This window comes from Panthera tigris, chromosome C1, assembly GCF_018350195.1.
Source record: "Panthera tigris isolate Pti1 chromosome C1, P.tigris_Pti1_mat1.1, whole genome shotgun sequence".
NCBI lineage: Eukaryota > Metazoa > Chordata > Mammalia > Carnivora > Felidae > Panthera > Panthera tigris.
Window position 1 is genome coordinate 128,670,404 of NC_056667.1, and position 26,867 is coordinate 128,697,270.

At 38.2% G+C, this 26,867-nt stretch overlaps 1 long non-coding RNA gene across 1 annotated transcript; it reads right to left on the bottom strand.

Moving 5' to 3' along the window:
• Positions 1-2,002: 2,002 nt before the first annotated feature.
• LOC122240905 lies at positions 2,003-26,098 on the bottom strand. The gene is made up of 3 exons (XR_006220688.1): positions 25,927-26,098; positions 3,119-3,334; positions 2,003-2,033 (listed from the first exon to the last, which is right to left on the bottom strand). It is a non-coding gene; the product is annotated as an uncharacterized LOC122240905 (long non-coding RNA).
• Between the last annotated feature and the right edge of the window lie 769 nt (positions 26,099-26,867).

Here is a 26,867-nt window from a genome sequence, read left to right on the forward strand (position 1 = left end):
TGACTACTTTTTTTTAGTTTTTTTTTCACATTTATTTATTTTTGATATAGAGAGACAGAGCACAGCTGGGTTGGGGCAGAGACAGAAGGTGACACAGAATCCGAAGCAGGCTCCAGGCTCCGAGCTGCCAGCACAGAGCCCGCCATAGGGCTCGAACTCACAAACCGTGAGATCATGACCTGAGCCAAAGTCAGATGCTCAACCAACTGAGCCACCCAGGTGCCCATGTTGACTACTTTTTCATTAATGTTAGGAATCTAAGGGAGACCACACACACCTTAAAATTTATATGAATCAACCCAGAGCAATACAATAGATGTTACCCAAAGAACAAGATTTTTGTGTTTTTGTTTTGGGGGGCTGTGATTTTGGTATTGGTTTTGTTTGATCAGAAGGCTCATCCCATAAATGTCCAGTTCCCCAGATTAAATAGATGGAAAATCAGAGGTAAGAGTGTCACCATAGTCAGATGATAAACACAACCACCTATACTTCTTACTTTTAAACTTAAGTGTCATCTTCCACTAAAATGCTTTCATTTATTCTGTGGATCTGTCTCGACAATCATGCAGCCATAATTTAAATAAGTGTCAAAGCTAAAATCCTCTTAGAAATAATCTTTCTTCCTACTCTTCTTTTTTGCCTTCCAGTAATTAGTGTACCTGTGGGCAGGTGGTATAAAGGCTATGAAGTATTTTAACAGATTTTTTTGGTTTCATGATTAACTGATAGAAAACTGAAGTGTTACCCCCTCTTACATGTAATCAAGTAAAGATTATAGTTTTGATTAGCCATTGAATAAGTCCAGAAACATAATCAGATACTTGCCTATTTTGTCAACCTCTGATTTAGAGTCTTTATTGCAATTGAATGGCCCTAATCGACTAACAAATAAGATATCTGATTTAAGTAGACAAGTAATAAAATGGTTTTGCTATGAAAAGTTTCCTTCTCGCTTATGCAAAGAGATGAGTTAAAGTCTTCCTAATGGTCCATTAAAGACTATAAGTATTTGATATGTAAGGTAAGATCACTTTCAGTGTTCTGATGTAAGTTAGAATCTTTATTTTATCATCTCTTCTCAAATCAATCAAAATTATTTCTTGGGCCCTTGCAATATAAAGCACCCAGAGGAGGAAGAATCATAATCTTTACCTAAAAATGTTCATCTCATTAGAAAAATAATACAACTAGGTAAGAAGAAGTAGAAAATTAAATATTCTATTGCAGTATAAAATTGTGCCATACAGACAGTAAATCTTAATTTTCTTTCTATTTTTGTCACTCCTAAGATCTTTCTATTCTTTTAAGAGCCCCTCTACCTTTCAATATTGGGTATCTTTAGGGCTAATTTTTCTACCCCCTTCTCCACACACTCCTTCAGTGATCTCATCCTTTCCTATGGCTATGAAACCATACAAATTTTGGTGCTTCCTGAATATAATGCCCAGTACAGACCTTAAACGTGACAGCCTCTTCCCTAGCTTATACATCTGCTCAAATATCTCAGATGTTTCTAAAATTTAGCCTCTCCAAAATTGATCTCTTGATCATCCTTCTTTAACACCAAATCTGCTTCCTCTCTCGATTTCTCAATCTCTATACTGCTAAAGCCAGAAAAATCTGAGAATTGTCCTTGATACCTTACCACTTTTCCTTGACTCCTATATTTAGTCCACTATAAAATCTGGTTAACTTGACTTTCAAAATATTACTTAAATTACTTACATTTCTCTTTTCATTCTGATTGGTTACCTGGCCTCCCAGCATTTGCCTTTTTTTGCCCTCCTCCCTCCTCCATTCATTCTCCACATGGCAGCCCAAATGACCAATTGAAAGTGAAAATTGCAGGGCACCTGGCTGGATTGGTTGATTGAGCTCTGACTTTGGCTCAGGTCATAATCTTGCAGTCCATGAGTTCAAGCCCCATAGCGGGCTCTGTGCTGACAGCTCAAAGCCTGGAGCCTGCTTCGGATTCTGTGTCTCCCTCTCTCTCTACCCTTCCCCTGCTCATGCTCTGACTCTCTGTGTCTCTGAAAAATAAATAAACATTACAAATTTTTTTTGATTTAAAGTGAAAATCCCATTATGTCACTTTTTCTTAAAAGCCTTCAAGAACTTCCCATTGTATTTAAGATAAAGTATAAGCACAATTTAAATCATATACCTTGCACCCTTTATGTCTCAAATAAAATTATTTTTTTCACAATACATTATAATTTTTTAATACATTTATTATGGGTAGTTTTCATCTTTGTTTTGGTTTTATCAGTTTGTCTGTTTACCCACCCCTACCAGGCTCAAGACTGCATGAAGCAGAAACCATGCCTCCTTATACACATGATCTCATTTAATCTTCAAAATAACTCTATTTTATTTATTATCCCTATTTTACAGATGAGGAAAATGGCTCAGAGAAGATGAGTGGCTTTCCTGAGGATACACATCTGATATAATGAAAAACTTGATTTAAACCAAGATCTATGGGAAGCTGAGGGCTATATAATTATATATGATGTTGTATCATCTCCCACAGGAGATGTCCAAAAGCACAGCTATACTAGGGAACTTCCTCTTGTAAATTACTAATACGTTACAATCAACATGAAAGGAAGTCTCAAAAATGTCAATGTCAAACACTTTGTTAACTGAATAATTGGAAAGGAGGTAGGGTAAGAAACTGTTTGCTCCACTTTGAGGGGTGGGGGGGAGTGTGGTGCACACAGCATTTTTATATATAAAAACGTCAAGTGTTAAGAGCTTTCTTTTTTTTTAACATTTATTTATTTTTGAGACAGAGAGAGACAGAACATGAACGGGGGAGGGTCAGAGAGAGAGGGAGACACAGAATCCGAAACAGGCTCCAGGCCCTAAGCTGTCAGCACACAGCCTGACGCAGGGCTCGAACTCATGGACCGCGAGATCATGACCTAAGCTGAAGTCGGACGCTCAACCGAATGAGCCACCCAGGCACCCCGGTTAAGAGCTTTCAAGAAAGATGACCCAAATCCCAATTCCTCTATTTCAATTTCCTAATATGTAGTTTTAAGATTTAAGAATTAAATGAGGCAATAGGTATGATGTATTTAGCATAGTCTTATATTCAAATAATACTTACTAGTATATTAATCAGTCTCTTTTTTAGCACAGCTGCACAATCACATGGTGAGAGAAGAGAAGAGACACTGGAGAATGTGCTGTCAGTTTTAAGTCTGAGGGTGCTCATTGTCATGTACCAGTGAATATGGAGTAATTCCAGTCAAGCAAAATGGAATCCCCCAAGGTTCACGAATTGGAACGAGCTCCAAATCCCTGTACTTGATGATGATGCCGTCTAGAACGTATGGAGAATGTTACAGATGAATTCAGTTCATGGTTCTTTCAAGCCCTGACCCTATCCTTCCTACTTTATTCTGTATACTTAAATCTCTTTTAGTATCCTTCAAGGATTCCCTAGTGCCTTGCTCTCACCCCCACTCCTCAGGACTGTAGTTCTGATCCCCACATCCCTAGTTCCCCTTCCTGGGGCTTGTTCTCCCAGGGCTGCCAGCCTGGACTGAGATAAATCATCTCAGGGAATACTGAATTTCCTATTGTTATAGTCTGTGGTCCTGTGGTCCCTCCCCTGGTAGTAGTGATCATGCTAGCAGCCACCAGTTGTCCACAATCATGTTTTTGGATACCTTGTTCTGCTAATACTCTATGCCTCCTCCTTCTCTATCTGCAAAATAAGGGTAAGTTCTATTGTTCACCATTCTACTATGTGTGGAAGTAGTAATGGAATCATGTTCAATCCCTTTGCTCCATAATGTAATGTAATTAACGTCTCTGCTATTAACCCCTATTAAAAGGTTAAAATTCTAAAGCCCCAAGACACACACATTGGATACTTATAGAAGAAAATGCTGGGGGTGGGAGAATTTCTAACATCACTCCAGAATAAACCTAATATATTCAAAAGTAGTTAATTAATAATAACATAGTTTTTGTAAAGCACAAGAAAACTGTCATTTCTTTAGAACTGATATTAAAGTTGAACTAATTATAAATTATAATCATTAAAAATACTTTGGGGAATAGTTTCAAAATGCTCATATATATTACTGGCTTTGGGTAAAAACAAGGAAGGGAATCAAACTCAGGAGCCCTCCTAATTTTTCTGTCAGTGATATTCTCTAATTTTTTTCTTTTTTTTAATTTCTTTTTATTTTTTTCATCTTTTTTTATCTCTAATTTCTGATGACACTGCTCCCATTCCCAAATGCCATCACTTTCCTCATGACACATAATCACCATGCAAAAGAGATGTTTCTCCCGTCCATTGTCTATATCCATCACAATTCATTACCTCTGTCACAGATCTTTCCTTCCCTGGCCACACCACTTCTTGCTGACTGCTTTTTCCTAGCCCCTTGCTAACTTCTGTTAAATCTTTTTTCAGTGACTAGTGTCATATGGCATTATGAATGGGGTCAGGGCTTAAACTCTACTTACCCATTGAATTCTAGCATACCTTTCCCAATAAACCCAGGCGCATTCATTTCATCTTTCCATGCTGCCAGATTAGCAGCCTGCCTTCTTTGTAATTATTTGTGAAAACAAATGAAAACATAACAAATAAGACTTATTAGAAACAAGGGTAATGAATCTGAGTCCAAGACCTTTCTCTGCTGACATGCAAAGGTATTAAAATAAGTCAATGAATTGGCAAGGGTCTGGCCCAAGGCAGATTCTAACGAAGAGCAATAAGACCTCTGAGAGGGAACACAGCATACAAGATAGAAGTAGTTTGGAAGCATGAGTACGTCTCTTTATCAAAGCTATGGGTGAGTTGAGACTTCTGGTTCTCCCCACATATAACATTGAAAATTCAATTACTATTAGCACAATGAATTTTGGTAATACGAGTGTACTTTATGGGCCATGACAGGGTGAGTGGCTCTGAACTGAAAGAGATTTTGCCACTCATGAAGCTACTGTTGCCGGGACAAATCAGCTAGTGTTCATGGCAGGAAGGAATGCAGAGCCATCGGTGGTAGATTTCTAGATCCACTAATGGTGGCATGGAGGTCTCAGAAAGAGTGGTCAATATGGTGGCTGTCCTCAAGGAGGGCATCAGTTTCTGCTCCCCCAGCAGGAAGCAGCATGGGAGAATGGTAGGAAATGGTTCATGAACACTATATACTCTCCTGGAGAGCTTCAGAGATATTTAAGGAGAGAAACACCTGGAGATACTATTAAGTTTTATAGTAAAGTAGATAGACAACCAAATAGCCAGCCCAGGGGTCAAAAATCATGCCACGGATTAATCTGTTTGGCCACCACAATATTGGTAAACAACTGAATTTGAAGGATTTGGCAGGTATCCTCAACTGCCTCAAGCCCCAACTCTCCCTTTTGTCTTATTCCTGCTTTTCACATATTCACAGGTAAATTCCTGCCCCACCCTTCCTTGGAAGAAGAGACTAAGCCTTAGCAATTGCACTTCCCATCACATCCCACCACAACTGGTGCATGATGGGCACTCAATAAGTGTTAATGGGAAAGGAAAGCAACACTTCCTTGCTGTTTTGGCTCTAACTAGGGCCTGTGCTCAAAAGAGTTAGATAGTTAGATACTATCTAACTATCTAAACTATCTAAAGTGTTGGCATATTCACAAGAGATTTAAGCACTGGAAACCCCTCAATGCTTCCTCCAAAACAAGTCTTCAAGGACACAGCTCTTCTAAGGCACACAATACTGGAGACTGAAGTAGTTCCAGTGCTTTCCCTGAGTTCTGCATTGGACCTTAGGAATACCAGAACAGGGGGTGGGAGGACAGGAAGCAGGATTTAATTCTGTCCAGTTTTATCAAGAAGAATGATCGCTACTGCTCTCCCAGCAAGCAACAGCAATCCTAGTCAAATCACACATCATCTTCCTCTCATTCTTTATACAGTCACAGTGAAGCTGAAAAGTCTCTCAAAACACAAAATTGCTTTGCTAGCCTTTTTAACATTAACACAGAAGACAAGCTCCCTTCCAGCATACATTTGAAAGTGGGGAATTTTACTTAACCCAAATAAACTTGGTGCATCTCATTATAAAATATAAATAAATAAAAGGGAGAGAGAGAAAGAAAGAAAATGTACCACCTAGGAATATGAATACATTTTTACAATTGCTTCGAGATTCAGAGTGTGAATTTTTTAATACTTAATATCCTAAGTTGTTTTCTTCATTTCCACAGAAATAACTCTTCAAGTTCAGAGTTTATTTTTTAAACTACTTTTTTTTTCTGAATCAGTGAGAAAAAAATTACCATATCTTTCAGCTATATAAAATAGTTTTACAGTTTAGCACTTGAAGAACAACCCCCATCAATCACTAGTAGTAACTGAGGCACTTTATGTACCAAACAACTTAAGTTTAAATTGAAACATCACTGATTGGCAACAAAACAATTTTTGCCTTTCTAGTTTCTAGCATGACTTCTTATCAATAGATGTTAAGTCTAAGGTAAAGTCAATCTTGTGGTTCTATTTAAAATATTTCTAGGACCTAGGGGGTGAATGCTGGGAAAATCCTGTCCAATTATTAAAAAGCATGTTAGAAGTATATATGTTTTCTTGCAAATACTTACTGCCTGAGGAAAACTCCTTAAGGACATTATTATCTTTCTAACACCATTACAAGAAGAAATATTTAGCAGTCTGATTAAATACAGGTTGAATCTGCTAAGTAATAAAAGCACATTTTGGAAGCAAACAAAGTTGTTTATTCCTTGAAAGTTGGCAGTGTATTAACATACAAACTAATTCTATTCTCTACCCTCCCAACCCCCCCAAAAAAAGAAAAGTCAGTGTTCTTCTGTATTTGCATACTATTTTCTACTAAAACATTTCAGTTCTGTCCAGTAGCTAGGGAGTTATTTTTGTGGGAAAACATTCTGGGACAGCATTCTAGAACTTTGTTGTTAACAGATACGTATCTGTAGCATCATAAAAGATTAATTCTAAATAAAGAAATTTAAATTTCAATATAATACATTTTGTATATATTTATATGCATCAACATATACATATATTTATAATATGTGTATACATGTTTATTAACACACATTTCAAATCTCCCCATATAATGAAAGGAATCATATTTTTAGGCCCTTTTCTGAAGTCATTGAACAATTTCTATTTCTCTTACTGATAGAACAGCCAATTTCATAGAGAAAGAAGAGGGCTAAATAGCAGATTTGCTATTTATTCACTCATTCAACAAATATTTTTTAGCATCTTCTCTGTGTTAAGGCATTGCGTTAGATGCTGACATATGGTAGTGTATGAAACTTATAATCTAAGGAATCATTTGATATTCTAGGAAGCTAAATGAGAACACAGGAAGGTCACTCATTCCCTCCAATTCCTGCTAGATATGAAGAGAAAGATTCTTAAACACGTGAAATAAGTCCCACTTCCTCTCTCTCTGTGACGTATTCAATATAACAAACTTACTAGTTCCTTTCCAAAATAGTGAGCCAGGGATATAGAATAAAATGAAACCATGATCAAAGTGTGGAGTTCATTGGAGGTGCCTGAGTGATTCAGTCAGTTAAGCGTCTGACTTCACCTCAGGTCATGATCTCACAGTTCATGAGTTCGAGCCCCACATAGGGCTCTGTGCTGACAGCTCAGAGCCTGGAGTCTGCTTTGGACTCTGTGTGCCCCTCTCTCTCTGCCCCTCCCCCACTTGCACTTTGTCTCTGTCTCTCTCTCAAAAATAAATAAATGTTAAAATTTTTTTTTTAAGTGTGGAGTTCCTTGCAGGTATATTTTCATTAGATTTTGTAATAAATAATAGAAGTGGTGTTTGTATGGAACCACAAAAAACCTGGAATAGCTAAAGTAATATTGAAGAAGAAAACCAAAGTGGGAGGCATCACAATCCCAGACTTTGGCCTCTACTACAAAGCTGTCATCATCAAGACAGCATAGTATTGGCACAAAAACAGACACATAGACCAATGGAATAGAATAGAGACTCCAGAATTGGACCCACAAATGTATGGCCAACTAATCTTTGACAAAGCAGGAAAGAATATCCAATGGAAACAAGACAGTGTCTTTAACAAATGGTGCTGGGAGAACTGGACAGCAACATGCAGAAGAATGAAACTAGACCACTTACTTACACCATTCACAAAAATAAACTCAAAATGGATGAAGGACCTGAATGTGAGACAGGAAACCATCAAAACCCTACAAGAGAAAGCAGGAAAAAAACCTCTCTGACCTCAGCCGTAGCAATTTCTTACTTGACACATCTCCAAAGGCAAGGGAATTAAAAGCAAAAATGAACTATTGGGACCTCATGAAGATAAAAAGCTTCTGCACTGCGAAGGAAACAATCAACAAAACTAAAAGGCAACCGACAGAATGGGAAAAGATATTTGTAAATGACATACAGGACAAAGGGTTAGTATCCAAAATCTATAAAGAACTCACCAAATTCCACACCCAAAAAACAAATAACCCAGTGAAGAAATGGGCAGAAAACATGAATAGACACTTCTCTAAAGAAGACATCCAGATGGCCAACAGGCACATGAAAAGATGCTCAACGTCACTCCTCATCAGGGAAATACAAATCAAAACCACATTGAGATATCACCTCACGCCAGTCAGAGTGCCTAAAAGGAACAAATCAGGAGACTATAGATGCTCGAGAGGATGTGGAGAAACGGGAAACCTCTTGCACTGTTGGTGGGAATGCAAACTGGTGCAGCCGTTCTGGAAAACAGTGCGGAGGTTCCTCAGAAAATTAAAAATAGGTCTATGCTATGACCCAGCAATAGCACTGCTAGGAATTTACCCGGGGAATACAGGAGTGCTGATGCATAGGGGCACTTGTACCCCAATGTTTATAACAGCACTTTCAACGATAGCCAAATTATGGAAAGAGCCTAAATGTCCATCAACTGATGAATGGATAAAGAAGATGTGGTTTATATATACAATGGAATACTACTTGGCAAGGAGAAAGAATGAAATATGGCCCTTTGTAGCAATGTGGATGGAACTGGAGAGTGTTATGCTAAGTGAAATAAGTCAGGCAGAGAAAGACAGATAGCATGTGTTTTCACTCATATGTAGATCCTGAGAAACTTAACAGAAGACCAGGGTGGAGGGGAAGGGGAAAAAAAAGTTACAGAGAGAGAAGGAGGCAAACCAAAGAGACTCTTAAATACGGAGAACAAACTGAGGGTTGATGGGGATGGGGGAGAGAGGAAAGTGGGTGATGGGCATGAGGAGGGCACCTGTTGGGATGAGCACTGGGTGTTGTATGGAAACCAAGTTGACAATAAATTATATCAAATAAAATATATCAAATATAATCAAATTATATCAAATAAATTATGGGAAAAAATGGAATCCTAAATATTTTATGCCAGTGAGTCCTCATTATTAGAATATTAATAATTTATTAGATTTTTAATTAATCATAAAATCACTTTACACAATTAAGTCTAATTAATGCAGAGGGATTTCAGAGGAAAAATGTTCCAAAATACATCTCCTTTTTTTTATTAAGGAAATAGCACAATTCGAGGTTGTTACACAGCACTTAAGCACAACTCAATTATTGGACAAGGAGGGAGATTTGCATAATAGCATTTTCATGGCTTAGGCAGAAGGTCACTTGGGGATTAGGAAGTGATGTACTTCTCAGGGTAAGCAAGCTTTAAGATGAGAAATCTTGTGATTCCTAGAATGACCTCCAGTTAGTTTGGGAGAAGCTTCACAGGTAATTCCAATGTTCCTTCCCTGTTCCACATCCTCAAGTTGGGAACTGCTCCAATAGACTCTAAGTTCCTTAAGAATAGGATGATGCCTCACTCATCTCTACATGCTAGTGTCCATAACAATATCTGACATAAAGTATTACAGACTCAGTGTTTGTGTTCCCACAAAATTCATATGTTGAAGCCCTAACCCCAGTACAGTTGTATTCAGAGAAAGGAAATAATTAAAGTTAGATGAAATCACAAAGGTAGGGCCTTGACCCAATAGGATTAGTGCCTTTATAAGAAGAAACACCAGAGACCTCGCATGTGCTCTCTCTCTCTCTCTCCACTTACCAAAGAAAGACCATACGAGTACATAGTAAGAAGGTGACCATTTGCAAACCAAGAAGAGAGCTCTCACCATAAACTGAATCAGCCAACACCTTAATCTTGGAATTCCCAGCCTCCACAACTATGACAAGATAAGTTTCTTTAAGCCACTTAGTCTAAGGTATTTTGTTATGGCAGCCTAAGCAGATGAATACAAAAAGAACCACTATGATTAGTTGTCAAATAAACAAATCTCTTCAAAATATTCCAGGATTTCTTTTTCAAACATTTTTTGAACACCTGCTGTGTCAGGTACTATGGCAAAGTGTTATGAAATGAAAGAGAATTGAAGTCATGCTTCTACATCTATAAAATGGGAAAAATATTATTACATTCTTAGGGTTCTGAGGAATAAATTATATAAAAAGACCTTAGCTCAGTGCTTACACAGAGGAATCACCCCATCATTTGTTATCATTATGTCTCAGGGTGACATGCCACAAATGAAAACTATAGACTTTTTTCTCTTTTTGTTGACAAAGATACCAAGAAAGTTGCTCACCCCACCTGCCATTTTCATGGGTATATTCTTTGTGTTGCCTTGGGGAATAGTGTTGGGACTTGGGTGAGGCAAGAAGAGATCTATACCCAAAATTTAAGGCTCATGTAAGCACAACCCTATAATCTACATGACACAGACAATGAGTACCTCCTTAAATTTTGTACTCTAGTTGCCTCCTTACCTCTCAGCCTTTTTAGGGAATCTCCTTTATGAGGATGAATCATCTTATAACTGCTAGAAGTAACCTTCTAAGGGAGTGTGGGAAGTTACTGCCATTTTGTGCAGAAAACAGGTATAATGAGACCATTTGGATTGTGAACATTTAGGGTGAAACTGCTTATACTGGGTTGAAAAGTTTTTCCCCAATATTCATGTTCATCCAGGAACCTCTGAATGTGGCCTTATTTGGAAACAAGATCTTTGTAGATGTAATCAAGTTAAGATGAGGCCACAATGAATTAAGACAGGCCCTAAACCCAATATGATGGGATTTAGGAAATTAGGACACAGAGACACAGAAACAGAGGGGAGAAAGATATTTAAAGATAGAAGCAGAGATCAGAGTGGTATATCTAGAAGCCAAGGAATGCCAAGGATTGCTGTCAACTTTCAGAAAACTACTGGAAGCAAGAAAGGATTCTTCCCTAGAGTCTTAGAAGGGAGAGTGGCCCTGCTGCCACATTGAATTCAGACTTCTAGCCTCCACAATGGTGAAAGGATAAATTTCTCTTATTTTAAGCCATCCAGTGCGTGCTCATTTGTTACAATGGCTCTGGGAAACTAATACACTGCTCATTCACTAGATGTAAATCCCTGGGGAGAAAAGGAAGAGAGTAGTCTGGATCTGTGAGGTGTAGGACAGATCAGTCCTGACCCAGTGTCAGTGGGAACTCATTCCTCAGAGAGGGAGCTATCCATGTGAATGGAAAAACTGAGCATTAGGATCCAACCCTGGGAGCCAAGAGTGGGGCAGCTGTGACTGAGCTTAGCACTGGTGCTGGTGTGTCACCCTTCTTCAAAAACACATGGAAGTCCCTGGAGGGGTCTCATTTGTCATTGTCAGGGGAGTGGAAGAGCAGGTTCAGACATCTCTGTAGGACCAGTGTTCACGAGGAACAATAAGTACCACCAACAGCCAATAGAAACAGCAGCTGTTTCTCCGTGTGAGTAGAGCTGCTGGACTGGCCGTCCTCTCTTCCTTGCACTAACTACACTCTCAGAGGTTCTGGACAGTTTCAAGGTGGGGAGACCTAACATAAACTTGAAACATGAGAAGGAGGAACCATGGAACTTATACAGAAAGGTGACACCCCTACTGAAGGACAAATAGGAGTTAGCCAATAGAAGCATGAATGACGGAGCGTTTCAGGTAGAGTGGCCAGCAAAATTGAGGGCCTTGTTTTGTTGTTGTTGTTGTTGTTGTTGTTGTTGTTGTTGTTGTTTTGGTCATTTGGTTTTAGGTTGGTGGTAATTTTACAATTTTTGTTTAATAAGTTTGTATTTATATGTATAGGTTTATTCTATAGGCTGATATTAATTATGAATAAAGATTTAGAAACCTTAATTCAGATGAACTGATTTCAGTTTAATACCCACACACACACACAATGAGGGCCTTGAATTGATAGAAAGATGGCACACTGAACATCTGAAAAGAATTGACAAAGACTAAATGTAGAGTTTGAAGGCATGAGATGGAGAAGTAATGTCTCTTTGTAGCAAGCCAGGGAAGTGGTGGAGTTGGTGGGAGTGGAGGGAAAACATCAGATCATAAAATCAGGACCACAATGGAGGTAACTGGAACTCCAAATACATTTCCAAGCATAAGTGGTTGTTGGTTTTGCTGTACTGTTATACCACACTACAATTGCATTGGGAGTTGAATAGATTTTAGTAGGCTAGCCTAGGAATTATGTCACTATTTTTAATAATGTTCCTATGGACTGGGATTAAGGAGGGCACTTGTGATGAGCACTGAGTGTTTTATGTAAGTTATGAATAACTGGACTCTACACCTGAACCTAATGTTACACTGTATGTTAACGGACTGGAATTTAAATAAAAACTTGGAAAAAAAACGTTTCTATGGACTGTTATATTCCTAAATTCCAAACAGCCAATTTACAAGGAGGTCCAATACATTTCTAAAAGGCAGACTAGACACTCCTCATCAGGGAAATACAAATCAAAACCACATTGAGATATCACCTCACGCCAGTCAGAGTGCCTAAAAGGAACAAATCAGGAGACTATAGATGCTCGAGAGGATGTGGAGAAACGGGAAACCTCTTGCACTGTTGGTGGGAATGCAAACTGGTGCAGCTGCTCTGGAAAACAGTGTGGAGATTCCTCAAAAAATTAAAAATAGGTTTATCCTATGACTCAGCAATAGCACTGCTAGGAATTTACCCAAGGGATACAGGAGTGCTGATGCATAGGGGCACTTGTACCCCAATGTTTATAACAGCACTTTCAACGATAGCCAAATTATGGAAAGAGCCTAAATGTCCATCAACTGATGAATGGATAAAGAAGATGTGGTTTATATATACAATGGAATACTACTTGGCAAGGAGAAAGAATGAAATATGGCCCTTTGTAGCAATGTGGATGGAACTGGAGAGTATTATGCTAAGTGAAATAAGTCAGGCAGAGAAAGATAGACAGCATGTGTTTTCACTCATATGTAGATCCTGAGAAACTTAACAGAAGACCAGGGAGGAAGGGAAGAGGAAAAAAAACAGTTACAGAGAGAGAAGGAGGCAAACCATAAGAGACTCTTAAATACTGAGAACAAACTGAGGGCTGATGGGGGGTAAGGGAGAGGGGAAAGTGGGTGATGGGCATAAGGAGGGTACCTGTTGGGATGAGCACTGAGTGCTGTATGGAAACCAATTTGACAATAAATTATATATTGAAAATAAATAAATAAATAAATAAACAAACAAACAAATAAATAAATAAAAGGCAGACTAGCTATAGCAGTGACTTGCCACACCCTGAAATAGCCTTGAAACTTGGCAAGGAACACAGTTCAGCATAAATAATCCTCTGCAACCATTATACTCTGAATTGCTGATAAGTCAACTCATCACATTTCTTTAATGTGCACATGCTTCTTTTCATTGAGATAGCCAGTATGTCACAATAAATCTCGATAAAATTGATCTAGAGACCAGAACCAAAGTAGAATTAGAAACACTCCTGTACCCAATTCCTTCCACTGATCTGTTAAGAGAACCAGGAGGGAATTAGGCGGACAGCCTGTTCTAAACCCCTGATCACAACCTGGTGATCCCCAGAAAAACTCCAGAGACAACCGTATTTTCACAGGAAAACCAGTCCCTCTTGGTTTTAGCATGAGAAAAGCTGAAGCCTGTGGTCCTAGACTTAACATAAAATGCAATGGAGATTGAATAAGGGTGACAGAGGCCTTCCTTGAATTCTCTTCCTGTCCCTGAATTAAATTCTCTTAGAGGTGAGACTCTCATCACCATGCAGCTGGGGGAAAGGACATGACTGATTGAGTTCATATTATAATACTTGGTACCTCTCCTGCCTCAGGGAAGGAAACATAAAATAAAGATGCCTGTACCATGAAATACTCAAAAATGTTCTTCAGAATTCAAGGACTTAAATTATTCATTGACTGGGGCATTTCTTTTTTTGAAGGAGAATACAAGGGTGGGGGGGGAGGAAATACCCTAATCTTTCTGTCACAAAATAAAATATCTGACTTAATGTTCAAATTCACCCTCAGAACACAGCATAACCATCCCATATTATAACCAATTTTATAAAAAGTGAAAGTGTATGCAAAATAAGATAAACAAAAGGGAAAGAAAGCAACTGGGTACAAGAAAATAGCTCACAGCAAATGACATTTAGAATGAAAGATATTTTGTTCTATACTTAAATAGACCAAGAGCAGGAATGCACTGGAGACATTTGATAATCAATATAACATTACCCCGAGGGCACCATATACAACTATAATCTTAAAAACAAAATTCAAGGAAATAGAACATTTAAATTAGAAGGACTTTTAACAACAACAAAAAAAAAATGGCAAGAAGGGGGAAAAAAGTCTTAATGTCCTTTTATATCAGGGAATTCTTAACTCAAGGCTTATTTTTCACAGCCAGTTTTTGCCAAGCAACATGAGGAGAGAAAAAATATCTTTGGTCTTTCCTGTCACTGTAGCCTTCATAATCACCACAATTCAACATGACACCATGACTTGTAAGAAATTCTCCCCGGCATCCATTTAAGTGGACACTAATTGGAAAGTTCAGTGAACAGAAAAAGGCTGTGAACAATATATATTTCAACATGCTGTACCCAATCCTGACCTTAAATGACAAGGAGGGAAAAAAAATGGTTCAACACAGCCTCCACATTCAGCTCTGTATTGTGAAACTATGATGTGAATTAGCTCCAGGAAAAAAGCCCTGGGCTGCGGGTGAGATGGCAATCAAACCTGGAAGCTCCATGAGCACCAATCTGCTCCAAACACACAGTCCTCTAAGGGAGCATCTGGGTGCCCAGGATCAAAGTCAGGGACTCCCCAGGTAAGCAGGCAATGTAAGATATTCTTGAAAATATAAGCTCTGAAGCCATACCATTGTCGTTTTCTAGCTGCATCACCTTGGGCAAAGAGCTCCACCTTTCAAATTTGTCATCTGTAAAATGAGGGGAGTGCTAACAATATCATGAGGTGTTGTGAGGAATAACTTAGATGATGTAAATATAGTACAGCACCTACCACATAGTAAGTGCTGCCTTAATAATAGCCGGCATGCATGCACTAAGGGCTTGCAACATGTCATTGAAAAACCTTTTTCTCTCAAAATAACCATATGAGCTAGATATTATGATTATCCCCATTTGACAGAAGAAAACACTGAGGCATGGAAAGGATAAGTAACTTGCTTAGGGTCATACAGCCACTTAGTGGCAAACTGCCACTTAAACCTCAACATTGTGGTTCCAGTCTCCACATACTATTTCTCATTTGGTTTTACTGAATGAATGATTTTTTATTCTTGAAGATTTGATAATCTAATAGGGGAGTGATAGGCAGAAGCATTGTAACCATAAAACATGACAGTATATAATCAGTAGCTACTGAACCGTACAAGCAAGAAATGGAGACAGAGGGTTGTAAAAGGCACTATCAGAGTTTCCTTAGCGCCAAAGAAATACCTGACAGCTCACAGAAGATCCCAAGCAACTTGGGGTTCAGAGAAGCTGCCCTCACCTTGACTTTTGCTAGTCTCAATGTTCTGCTAATTCTCCTTCTTGGCTGGAGTGGGAGAACTCACTTTTATTTTATACTCTAGGTCCCAAGTGTCCCAACTGGACAGGGTTCTCTGTCTAGATCTATACTTAGTTTCTAAACTTATCCTTGGGAGTTGTAGTTCCACGATTCTAAGAGACATCAAAAGGCTACGATTCAGAAAGGTTAAGCCCTGGTGATTTGGGGACAAAGGGTAAGAAACTAAATATATCATATATGCACAGAATTTTTAATTTACAGTACCTCGTCCATGCAAAAATCCTTCACAAATGAGAGAACTCAGGTCCCAAGATATAAAGTCATAGTATGTATCAGAACCAGGATCTAAACCCAGGCCTTTCTTGCTGCTTAGCATCTTCTTTCTCATGGTCCTTTACAGCTATATAATGTGCAAATCCACCCTCAAAATTATGCCTTAACCTGAAGTTGATTTTGGGAATTCTAAGAATTTTAGAAGACTGTTGATAATGAATTGTTTGGTTGTCTGAGCTATTAGTACCCTGGTTTCTAGATCTTCTGACCCACCAAAGATGACTCAGGAAAATTATGAAATCTATTGTTTTCATTGCCCAGCATTTTTTGTGAGCACTTTCTTCTATTAATGGATTCCATGTCATAGACATTAGATTCAGGATATGAACCAGTTCTGATCAAATATAGGACCCATTTCCATCAACACACTGATTAACTCAAAGATAGGCACATAACTCAAGGGAAACTAAGCAGAACCCTTTACTGGATTTGCTGCACTGGTACTGGGGGAGAAAAGTTCCCTATCAAGTAACATTTCTAAAATGAGAAGATCTGGGGCGCCTGGGTGGCGCAGTCGGTTAAGCGTCCGACTTCAGCCAGGTCACGATCTCGCGGTCCGTGAGTTCGAGCCCCGCGTCAGGCTCTGGGCTGATGGCTCAGAGCCTGGAGCCTGTTTCTGATTCTGATTCTGATTCTGTGTCTCCCTCTCTCTCTGCCCCTCCCCCGTTCATGCTCTGTCTCTCTCTGTCCCAAAAATAAATAAAAAACGTTGAAAAAAAAAATTTAAAAATAAAATAAAATAAAATAAAATGAGAAGATCTGAATCTGGGGTCTTCAGTGTATCTTCCAGGTCTTCAGTATCCGCATTCCACGCCATGAGTCAAATCCTATTTTTAGAATGCAGGCAAGACAGAACAAGAGGAAGTGAGGACACAGCTGGGCTTTAAAAGAAATCAGACTCCAGGACCTTTGCTCTTACCCACAAATTCCTTTCCACAGTAGGTTGCCTAGGAAAGGATGTTTGGCAACAATATTACAAACAGAATAGCCAAAGAAAGCATTTTTTAACCAAACTTAGCAGTCAACAAACTTAGCATGTTGGTTGAAGGAGAAGCATAACCTGAGGGAGGGAAGGCTGTTGAGGCTCCCTACACTTGCCTTGTATATGAACCCCATCTTAGCACATGATGGAACAATCTTCCCTTCCCCCCAAAACCTGACAATGCTTCATAAGTCATGTTAACTTTAATCATGGTTTTCTGAGGAGAAGGGACAAAGGGTTAGATGGCACCTTAGACAACAGAAGTTTCCAAAATCCACTTTAAACAATAAGTTTTTGTCTTTCCCCCAAAAAAAGAAAAAAAAAAAATTCTCTCCAGAACATACATATCTCCTCTCCATTTTCCCACTCTCCAACCCCAACCATAAGCTCTAGTTCCCTGTCTCATATGCCTCTTACTATCCATCCCCCATCACCAAAACAAAAACTTGGCTGAGAAGTATCAATGGGAAAATAATAATAATAACAATAATAATAAAGCCAAGACTAACCAAGAGAATGAGGAGAGCTTTCAATCGCCCTTCCAAAAGCAAGTTATGAGATGTAGTATTTTTAAGCACGTGCATGTGCCAAATTTTGTTCTTGTCCATGAGCAGGACAGCCTAGAGCTTATACTCTAGAAAGAGGACATAAACATTAAATACGTAAACAAATTATCAATCAAATCACTGCAGGTGGAGGGAAGTTCTAGGAGGGAAAAATTTGGTACTATGTTAACAATGACCAGAATTGGTGACAGAGAGCTACTTTATATTTTGTGGTAGGCAAAGTCTTCTTCAAGGAGGGGACTGCTGATCTGTATCCTAACAGGAAGGTTAATAGCCATGCAAAGATGTGCATTCTATCAGGAGAAATTAGGCAAATTTATAAGCCATGAATCAGTCCTAAGAGGGTCAGGGAGGCTGGGGTGAAGTAAGTGAATAGAAGAAAGAGATGAGGATGGACAGGTATGTGGGCAGAACCTCCTGGTTCAGAGTAAAAAATCTGGATTTCAGTCTCCATGGAGTGGGAAGTCGCTGTCAAAATTGAGCAGGAGTCATTGACATTTTATAAAAGGTATAGTGACTACTATTTGGAGAATGACTATAGGGAATCATGGAGGGATGGTGAATGCAAGCTCCCCACACCCTGAGCCCTAGGGTGTTTGGCCTTGGCTTTCATCTTGCTCTGCAGCATTTGGCTGGTTTATTAGATTAGGCACCTGGGTACCATGGGGCTTATTTTAGAGTGATCAGTCTCTATTGGAAAGTGGATGCATTTGTGAGACTGAGGCAACCAAACCTGCTGTGAGGAGTTGAGAAAGAGGTGAAAGATGAATCTCAGGCTTGGAGATGGGTTAGTATTGAGGGACAATTAGTTGGTGTGCAGAGAGGGAAATGAAAGGTGAGCAAGCTAGAGTTTAAACCAAAGTTTTAAAAACCCTGTTTTAGCCTAAGGGATTTTGCCTTTATTTGTTCAACAGTGAAGAAGCCAGACAAAATATTTATTTGTTCACTTTACTTTTAATAAACCCTTTATTGAAGGATGATTAACATGAATGGCTGGGTTCATGGGAATGCCCCTCACTCAGAAGGGCCCATGCTTAGTTTATTGCCCTGCTATTGAAAATCTTAATGATTTGATCTTTGAATTTGTGTTTTGTAAGGTAAGTCTGCTGGTACAATGGATCATGTGTGTAAACAAAGGAACTTGACAAAATGTCTTTACTGTTTCTTTTTTTTCTTAATTTTTTTAATGTTTATTCATTTTTAATACAGACAGAGTGCAAGCCAGGGAGGGACAGAGAGAGAGGGAGAAACAGAGTCTGAAGCAGGCTCTGAGCTGTCAGCACAGAGCCTGACACGGGGCTTGAAAACATGAACCATGAGATCATGACCTGAGCCGAAGTCAGACGCTTAACTGACTGAGCAACCCAGGTGCCCCTGCCTTTACTGTTTCTTACTGCCCTATTTACATATAATGTTGGGGATGCCCCAAGAGCATGGAATTCTGCTGGACCCACCATCCAGAGAAGTTTAGGGAGATGCAAAGTAAGTACAAAGAAAGAGTATTATGGAAGCCACTGGTTTCCAAAATGTTGGTAGAATGTGTATTTATTAACAAGCATAATAAAATGTATTTATTATTCTACTATTGATGGACATTGAGGTAGCTTTCCAATTTGAGACTGTTATGAATAGTGCTGCTATGAATATGCTTTAATGCACTTATTTACTCATTTCTCTTGGGTATTTATTTACCTACAAGTGGAATTGCTGGGTCAACCAAAGCCCATACTCAGCTTTAGTTGATAACTACCAAACAGTCTTTCAAAGCAATTATATAAAGTCTGCATTTCTGTCAAGAATTATAAAAGTTATACCTGTTCCATATATCTCTCAGTACTGGTACTGTTTGAGTTTTGCCATCCTGGTTGGTGTGTAGTGATATTTCATGGAGGTTTTAGTTTGCAGTTCCTTAGCCTCTAATAAAATGTAGCATTTCTTCACGTGTATATTGGCCATTTACAAATGCTCTTTTATTACCTGTTAAAGTTTTTTGCCCATTTTTCTACTAGGTTACTTTTTTTATTATTATTATTTTGTAGGATTTTGTCAAATATGCTATACTACTCCATTGTCAGATAGATGTATTGCAAACATCTTCCACTCTGTGGTGTGCATTTTTACTTCTTTATGTTTCTTAATTTTAACACAATCTGGTTTATTAGTAATTTTCTTTTTATTTAATTTTCCATATGTGTCCCTTTGGTTCTTTTATCTTCCACATTCAGCTCTATGCCCCATTTAAAACTGATTTTTTACAATGTGGGAAAGGGGTCAACATTTCCTTTTTTTCCCACATGGATATTCGATTGATCCAGCACCACTTATTGAAAAGGCTATCCTTCCCAACTACACTGCAGCATTGTGTTTCTCATTAATCAAGGGACTACATAGTGTGAGTCAATTTCTGGACTGTCTATTATGTCTGTACTTAGAGTTCTTTTGTCATACCAGACCTACTGCTTTGCAATTTTTTCATCTATTCCAAGTCTATTTGTCTATCTTTTTAAAAAAAAAATAATGTTTATTTCTTTTTGAAAGAGAGAGACACAGAGTGTGAGCAGGGGAAGGGCAGAGAGAGGGGGGGAGACAGAATCTGAAGAAGGCTCCAGGCTCCGAACTATCAGCACACAGCTGATGCGCGGCTTGAACCTATGGGCCACGAGATCATGACCTGAGCTGAAGTCAGACGCCCAACTGACTGAGACACCCAGGTGCCCCACCAAGTCTATTTGTCTATCTTTGCTGAATAAGTACCACATTGTCTGCATTGCATTTGATATCTTGTAGTATAAATCATTTACAACACATATTGATATCTAGTATTATACATACTCAATTTTGTTTTCATCTCTCAGAGTGTCTGGCCTATTCCTGTCTCTCATCTAAGACTTTTGATGAGCAGGTGAAATGAACCTTGTGCTATGTTAGGAATCTTGTGATTTCATAGCTCTCTCTTGACTTGGAGGATAGGTAAGTAAGGACCAGAGAAAAGAAGTAAGAGAAGACCAATTTAGGTGAATGATGAAAAGGGTCTACTACTTGATATTAGAAATAAAAATAAAAAGAAGATTTAAGGATATAACAAAAGAAGAATCAGGAGGACTCATGCCTGATTGGATATAGGAAGAAAATGCAAGGTTTACATCAAGGTGAGAGGCTGAGGTAACTGAAAGATTGGTGAGAACGTTATTGAAATAGGTAAGAGAAGATCAAGAGCTGTTTTGAGGAATGAGGGGAAGATAAGTTCAACAGACAACAAGAGGAATCTCAAGTATTTAAAGAATGACATCTGCAAGTGTCCAACAGGCAGGTGGGAATGGCAGATTGTAGGTTAAAGAGATCAAGACTGGAGATAGAGAACTGAAATGATATGTATATTGATGTGCCATAGAGTAAATATGCTTTCAAAGGGAGAATGCATAAAAAGAAGATAGGGGAAGGAGGGATAGTAAAAGACCAAGATAGAAAAAGAGACGAGAAGTAGGAAGAGACAACAGAGAAAGAATAGAGGAAAGAGAGAAAGAGGAAAAAGGTAAAGAGGACAAAGAAAAAGTTTTTACATTTCAGTTAACAGAGGCTAGCCATATTTTTATTCTTATGTCAAGTCTGTGCATTGCTAAAGCACCCCACTAGAAAATTATCTTGATGGGACCTTCCTGTGGCAGACTCTGAGACTACACCTCCGTTCCTAATGCCTACTGCTTTCTCCTTTCCACCAAAAGACCTGTGGACTGATGGAGGAATATTTTGGGGTCCCTGGACTTTCTATAAATATGTGTACATTTGAAGTGACAGCAAGTGGGTGGGTACTGATTCCTTACATTGTTAGGGGTCCTTCTGAAAAGGAATTAATGCATAAACTAATCAACTCAGGGATCAGGGAAAAGTGTATTGCACATTGCAATAAAATTATTGAAATAATGCCTTGCTTCCTAATTGCATTCAAGAATTCTTATTACATTGCTTATCTTTTATAATACTTAGTCAAATTTTAGAATGTTGATGATTCACCAATAAAGAATATTAAATTTTCCTGATGGCCTGTAGACAAGGCTAATTTACACCCTGGAAGCCAGATGAAGTGTTAACCATATTCAAGTTGCACTTCAGTGGTTTGAAAGGTAATTGTTTTACAATCCCAGAGCTTAAAAGGAACTTCCAAAAATAGAGTAGACCATCAAATAGAACGAGACAATAAAACACTTGTTTTCTTAAAATTCTCTTCCATTGTGTAATTTATCTAGCACTAGTCAAACTACTTCACAATGTGGTAGGGTCCCCTCCCTAAGGAAAGAAAGAAAAAAAAAACCACCTCAAGGCAACCTTACTATTTGCTTACTTGACAACATCACTCCTGACCTTGTAACATGAGACCACTTAATCAGACTATGTTTGTGTGTTACCATATATGGGAGACAAAGAGTAAAAAATATATAAAAAAAAACTATGCTAAATGGTGTTCGGGGCTCAGTTCTTCAGGTTCGAACCCAACTGAGTGGTGCTTGCAGGAACAAAGTTGCTTCCTGGAAAGAAAAGCCTCGGTGTCACGACTCTGTGCAAGAATCCTGCTACAATATTAGATAATAATAAATGAAAGACAACATTTTGGAGAAAGTTCTACCATCACTGATTAGAGTTTTGTCCCAACTTTTTTTTCTTAAACAAAATTAATAGAAGGTATAAAATGAAGAAAAAAAAGTTTTTTTCCATTTTGATAGACCCTCAGTACCAATGTCAAGAACTGAACCACATTTAGCAGTTATATCCATTCCTTGTTTATCTACCTGACCTTTAAGGGAAAAGAAGCCAAATGTGAAAAATGGAAGATTGTTTTTAAGTAGTTTATACTGAAAAGACATTCCTTAATTGGACATTGAGGGACAAATTTAAGTCAACAAAGTCCCAGGACAGCATTTTTCTTCCCTCCACACTTTTTCTTTTTTTAGTTTATTTATTTATTTTGAGAGATGGGAGGGACAGAGAGATGGAGAGAGAATCCCAAGCAGGCTCCACGCTGATCAAGCCTGATGAGGGCTCGATCTCATGAACCGTGAGATCATGACCTGAGCCAAAATCAAGAGTCAGACCCTTAACTGACTGAGCCACCCAGGCGCCCCCTTTCCTCCCCACTTTTTAAAAGGATAACTTTGTTAAGACTAATAAGTAAACACACCAAGTTAACTTGCAATCACACACACACACACACACACACACACACACACACACACAAGTCCACTTGTCCAGAGGCACTCTATCATGACTGGTTAACTTTATTACTAGAACAACTGTCTCGTGACACAATTATTATGATAATAGCCAAATATTTCTAGATAGTTTTCAGGGACAGAAAAGACACTGGAGTGCAGCAATCAAAATTGTAATGCAAAAACAAGACAAACTAATTTGGCCAAATGAATAAGCCCAGAATTGTTTGTGCACTGAAATTTCCATAATTCCTCTGGCCTTAAGAGAGATTTTCAATCCTAAGGTCTCAAATATCTTGTGTTATCATCTTTGTACTCTTGAAATAACAAAAGTGACAAAAATCAAATACACACAAGCTTTGCTTGTCCTTCACAAACATGAACTTAAAAAATGTAGTGAGCGAAAGAGGAGTGGTGTATGACATGCCTTTACTTTAATTATCTTGATAAATAAAAATCAAATATATTCAAGTAGATATTTCAGACTTCAAAAGTTAATTTGTTAAAGAAAAAAAGAATTAACTTTTAATAGAGACTCGTGAACACAATCTGAAAGATATTTTGGGAAAGTATCTCAAAATGTTGACTTTCTAACCAGGAAATGGATTCTGAAAAAAAATCACATCCCAATTAGCGTCACTCATGACTTTATAAATTCTTCCTTTTATGTTTTGAGGAATGCAACAGCTCAAGTTAGATGAAAATTAAAATTCAGAGGTTGAATTCATCTGTGTACTTGAACATTGTGTAAATTCACTGAGCCGAGGCCCACATTTGTTTACTTGAGAACTTTTCAATAAAATCCTTAAATGTACTTGCAGCTCCAAATAGCTGCTAAAATCACAATTTCTAAAGCCATGAATTTTTGTGTGTGTGTGTGTGTGAAGTGGTACACTGAAATTAACACTACACTTTCGAATAAAACACCAAAGTGGTACATAGAAATGTCTGCAATTTTGTTGGTTAAGGAAATACGGCTGAAGCTGTATCTATCATGTTGCCAGGAAGCAATTTCTTAGGGTAGTACCATATAACTTCCAGTCCATGACAGGAAAAGTCATCCCATGTTGGCCACACTGTGAAAAGTTCTCACTTCACTCATCCCTCCCACTTGTGAAACACCTGATATTGCCTATTAAACTTTCCCCAGCTCTCCCTGAGATCACAAAACCACATTTTATTTTCAAATGAAACATATCCCACTTGAATTGTTTCTAATCCCCATTAATCTATTAGAGAGCAGATACGAAAATGAAAGGCCTTTGTAATTTGATGATGATAATAATGGCCAACATGTATTATACACTTACTATGTGTCAAGCACACCAATAACACTTCACCTATGTTATTTCATTTAATTCTCACACAGCTAATGAGGTATTCTGTATTTCACATTTCAAGGAAGCCATGAGCACATTATATGATTTTTTAAATATACAAATAAAAAGGGGGGAAATGCTGCCAAACTGTGATATAATATTTTCTTGCCACTTCAGATTTTTATTTTATACTTGTTGAAAGTGCTCTTCTGTCACACCAGCCTCTCGCTGCCTTGCAATTTTTTTCTCCATATACCAAGGGATTTGGGATTTCTCCTGCTTTTTGGTTGCATGACTTGGTGTGTGATAAGCAATCCTTTTGCTGCACCTCAGTAACAAAAGGAACACAGTTTCAGCTACCTGAGGGTATTTTCCTTTCTTGGATATCATAAAGCCCCCTTCTTTTTTCTTTGCAAGAAAACCTGGCATAACAGTCATTCTTCCAGTGATGAATTGTTGCTTCACAAATAACAAATTTAAGCCCCACTGCTTTGTTTCTGCATATACAATAACTTTTTATCTTAAAGCCAAATGCACTGTGTAATTTTTCTCAAGACAGTTTAAATAGCAAATTACCTCAGCATGTGCATTAACACCAATGCCTATAACTCAGGTAAACTCACGACAACGTGAACAGCAATGGCCAAATATGTGTGTGTGTGTGTGTGTGTGTGTGTGTGTGCGTGTGTGTGTGCATGTGTGTGTGTGTGTGTGTGTGTGTGTGTGCACATGCTCAGGCAATGCCAGCTGTATCTTAGCTGCTATGTGGGCAATGGTAATCATAAAATACTGTTCCTTGTATAAATAATCTCAATTTCTGAGATGTGAAAATGTAAAATATTGTATTTCATGGAATCTATAAAATATAGTGTGTTCAAAACATTATATAATTAGTAAGCGGCCAAGTTAGAATTGTAACATAGGAAACCTGACTCTGGACCACATTCTCTTAATTGCTACATTACACCAGTTTTAGGAAAATTAAGAAAACAAATCCATGTCCTTATCTTAATTTTGCCATAATGACCTACAGTTGGAACTCAATATAACTTTCACCTTACGTTTGTAGATTTAATTTCAAACCTTTGCAGCTGCTTCTTGTGTTTTTATTAAATAGTGACACCAGTCATTGTACTCTGTATAAAGAGGTGATGGTTTCTGACTGGAGGGTTTACGATCTAAATTAGACAGGACAAAACCAGGAAAATGAGATGGCAAAAGGTTGTGAGAAGCTGGTGTTGGTTTCAATTTGCTTCATTTTCATGGTGCAAATGTTCTTAATGCGTCCTGAATTCACACTTCCCAGCTCTTTTTCTCCCAATAATTTGCAAGGCATGTCAAGCAAGTGGTAATGTTCCTTTGTTTCAAGTGATGAATCTGAGTATACCCATATTCACACAGCTAGTAAGAGGATGAGACAGTTCTAGCACTCAAATTATACCTATATTCGGAACATATCCATGTTCAAAAAAAAATTATAATCTTGTTGCTACATTTAACAAATGGATGAATACAATGACCTTATCTGATCATACAAAAACTCTCCTGGAAAAGGAGAGTTTGACCATGCCCCAGATTTCAAACATTTACCTTGAATTTAGTGAAAATGCAACACGGTAGAATAGCATATGCTCTGGATCCAGCCTGTCTTGGTCCATATCCTGGCTTTGCCACCAACTAGCTTTGCAGCTTTGTCAAGTTTCTTAAACTCTCTGTGCCTCAGTTTCCTTATCCATAAGGTAAGGATCATAATAGTAATAAAAATTCTGGATGAAATGAAAGGGTAAAATTCTATCAATAAGGTTGTATATAGACTAGAAATCATGGTCTTTAAAATAGAAACTTAGAAATGATGAGCAAAGAAATGTGGGGGGAAAGAGGAAGCACTCTTTATTATTATATTAAACTTGGATTGACTACCAGTTCACCTTCAGTTTTTATGCATGCTATTATTCATCTGTACATATCTGATCTTTCTAGTGGCTCTCAAAGGGTTATCAATTCCCAGCCCAAGTCTTCTGCTCACTGAATAATACTCCTGTTTAAATTTCCAGAAACATATCCACATATCATTTCCACAGTCCCAGTACTATTTGCTTATGCGCCTCAGCAAGAACATCTGATAAACACACGCTTTCTTCCGAAGCCATGCTGACTCTTGGTATTGTGAGCACACTCAGGAGACTTACTAAGCAAATGAATGCCCGTTGAATTCCTATTTTCACCTACTTCCCATTTAGTAACAGAGATAGTTACCAGTTCTTTTCAGGATTGTTAAAAAGCATGTCCACATGAAGATAGTATATGGAAAAGTAATTCCTCATTCATGACAGTATTAGAGTGTTCCAAAGGGCTAATGGTGAAGAAAAATAGTACAGCTGTGTTGAAGTATCTTAATTCAGCCACTCTATTTTCCCAACAGAAAAATCTTGGCTTAATATATGTCGCATATGTATAGAACTACTGCTACTGCACAACACACTCTTCACATTAATGTTGGCTGGAGGGTGGTGAATAATCTCAAACACCAA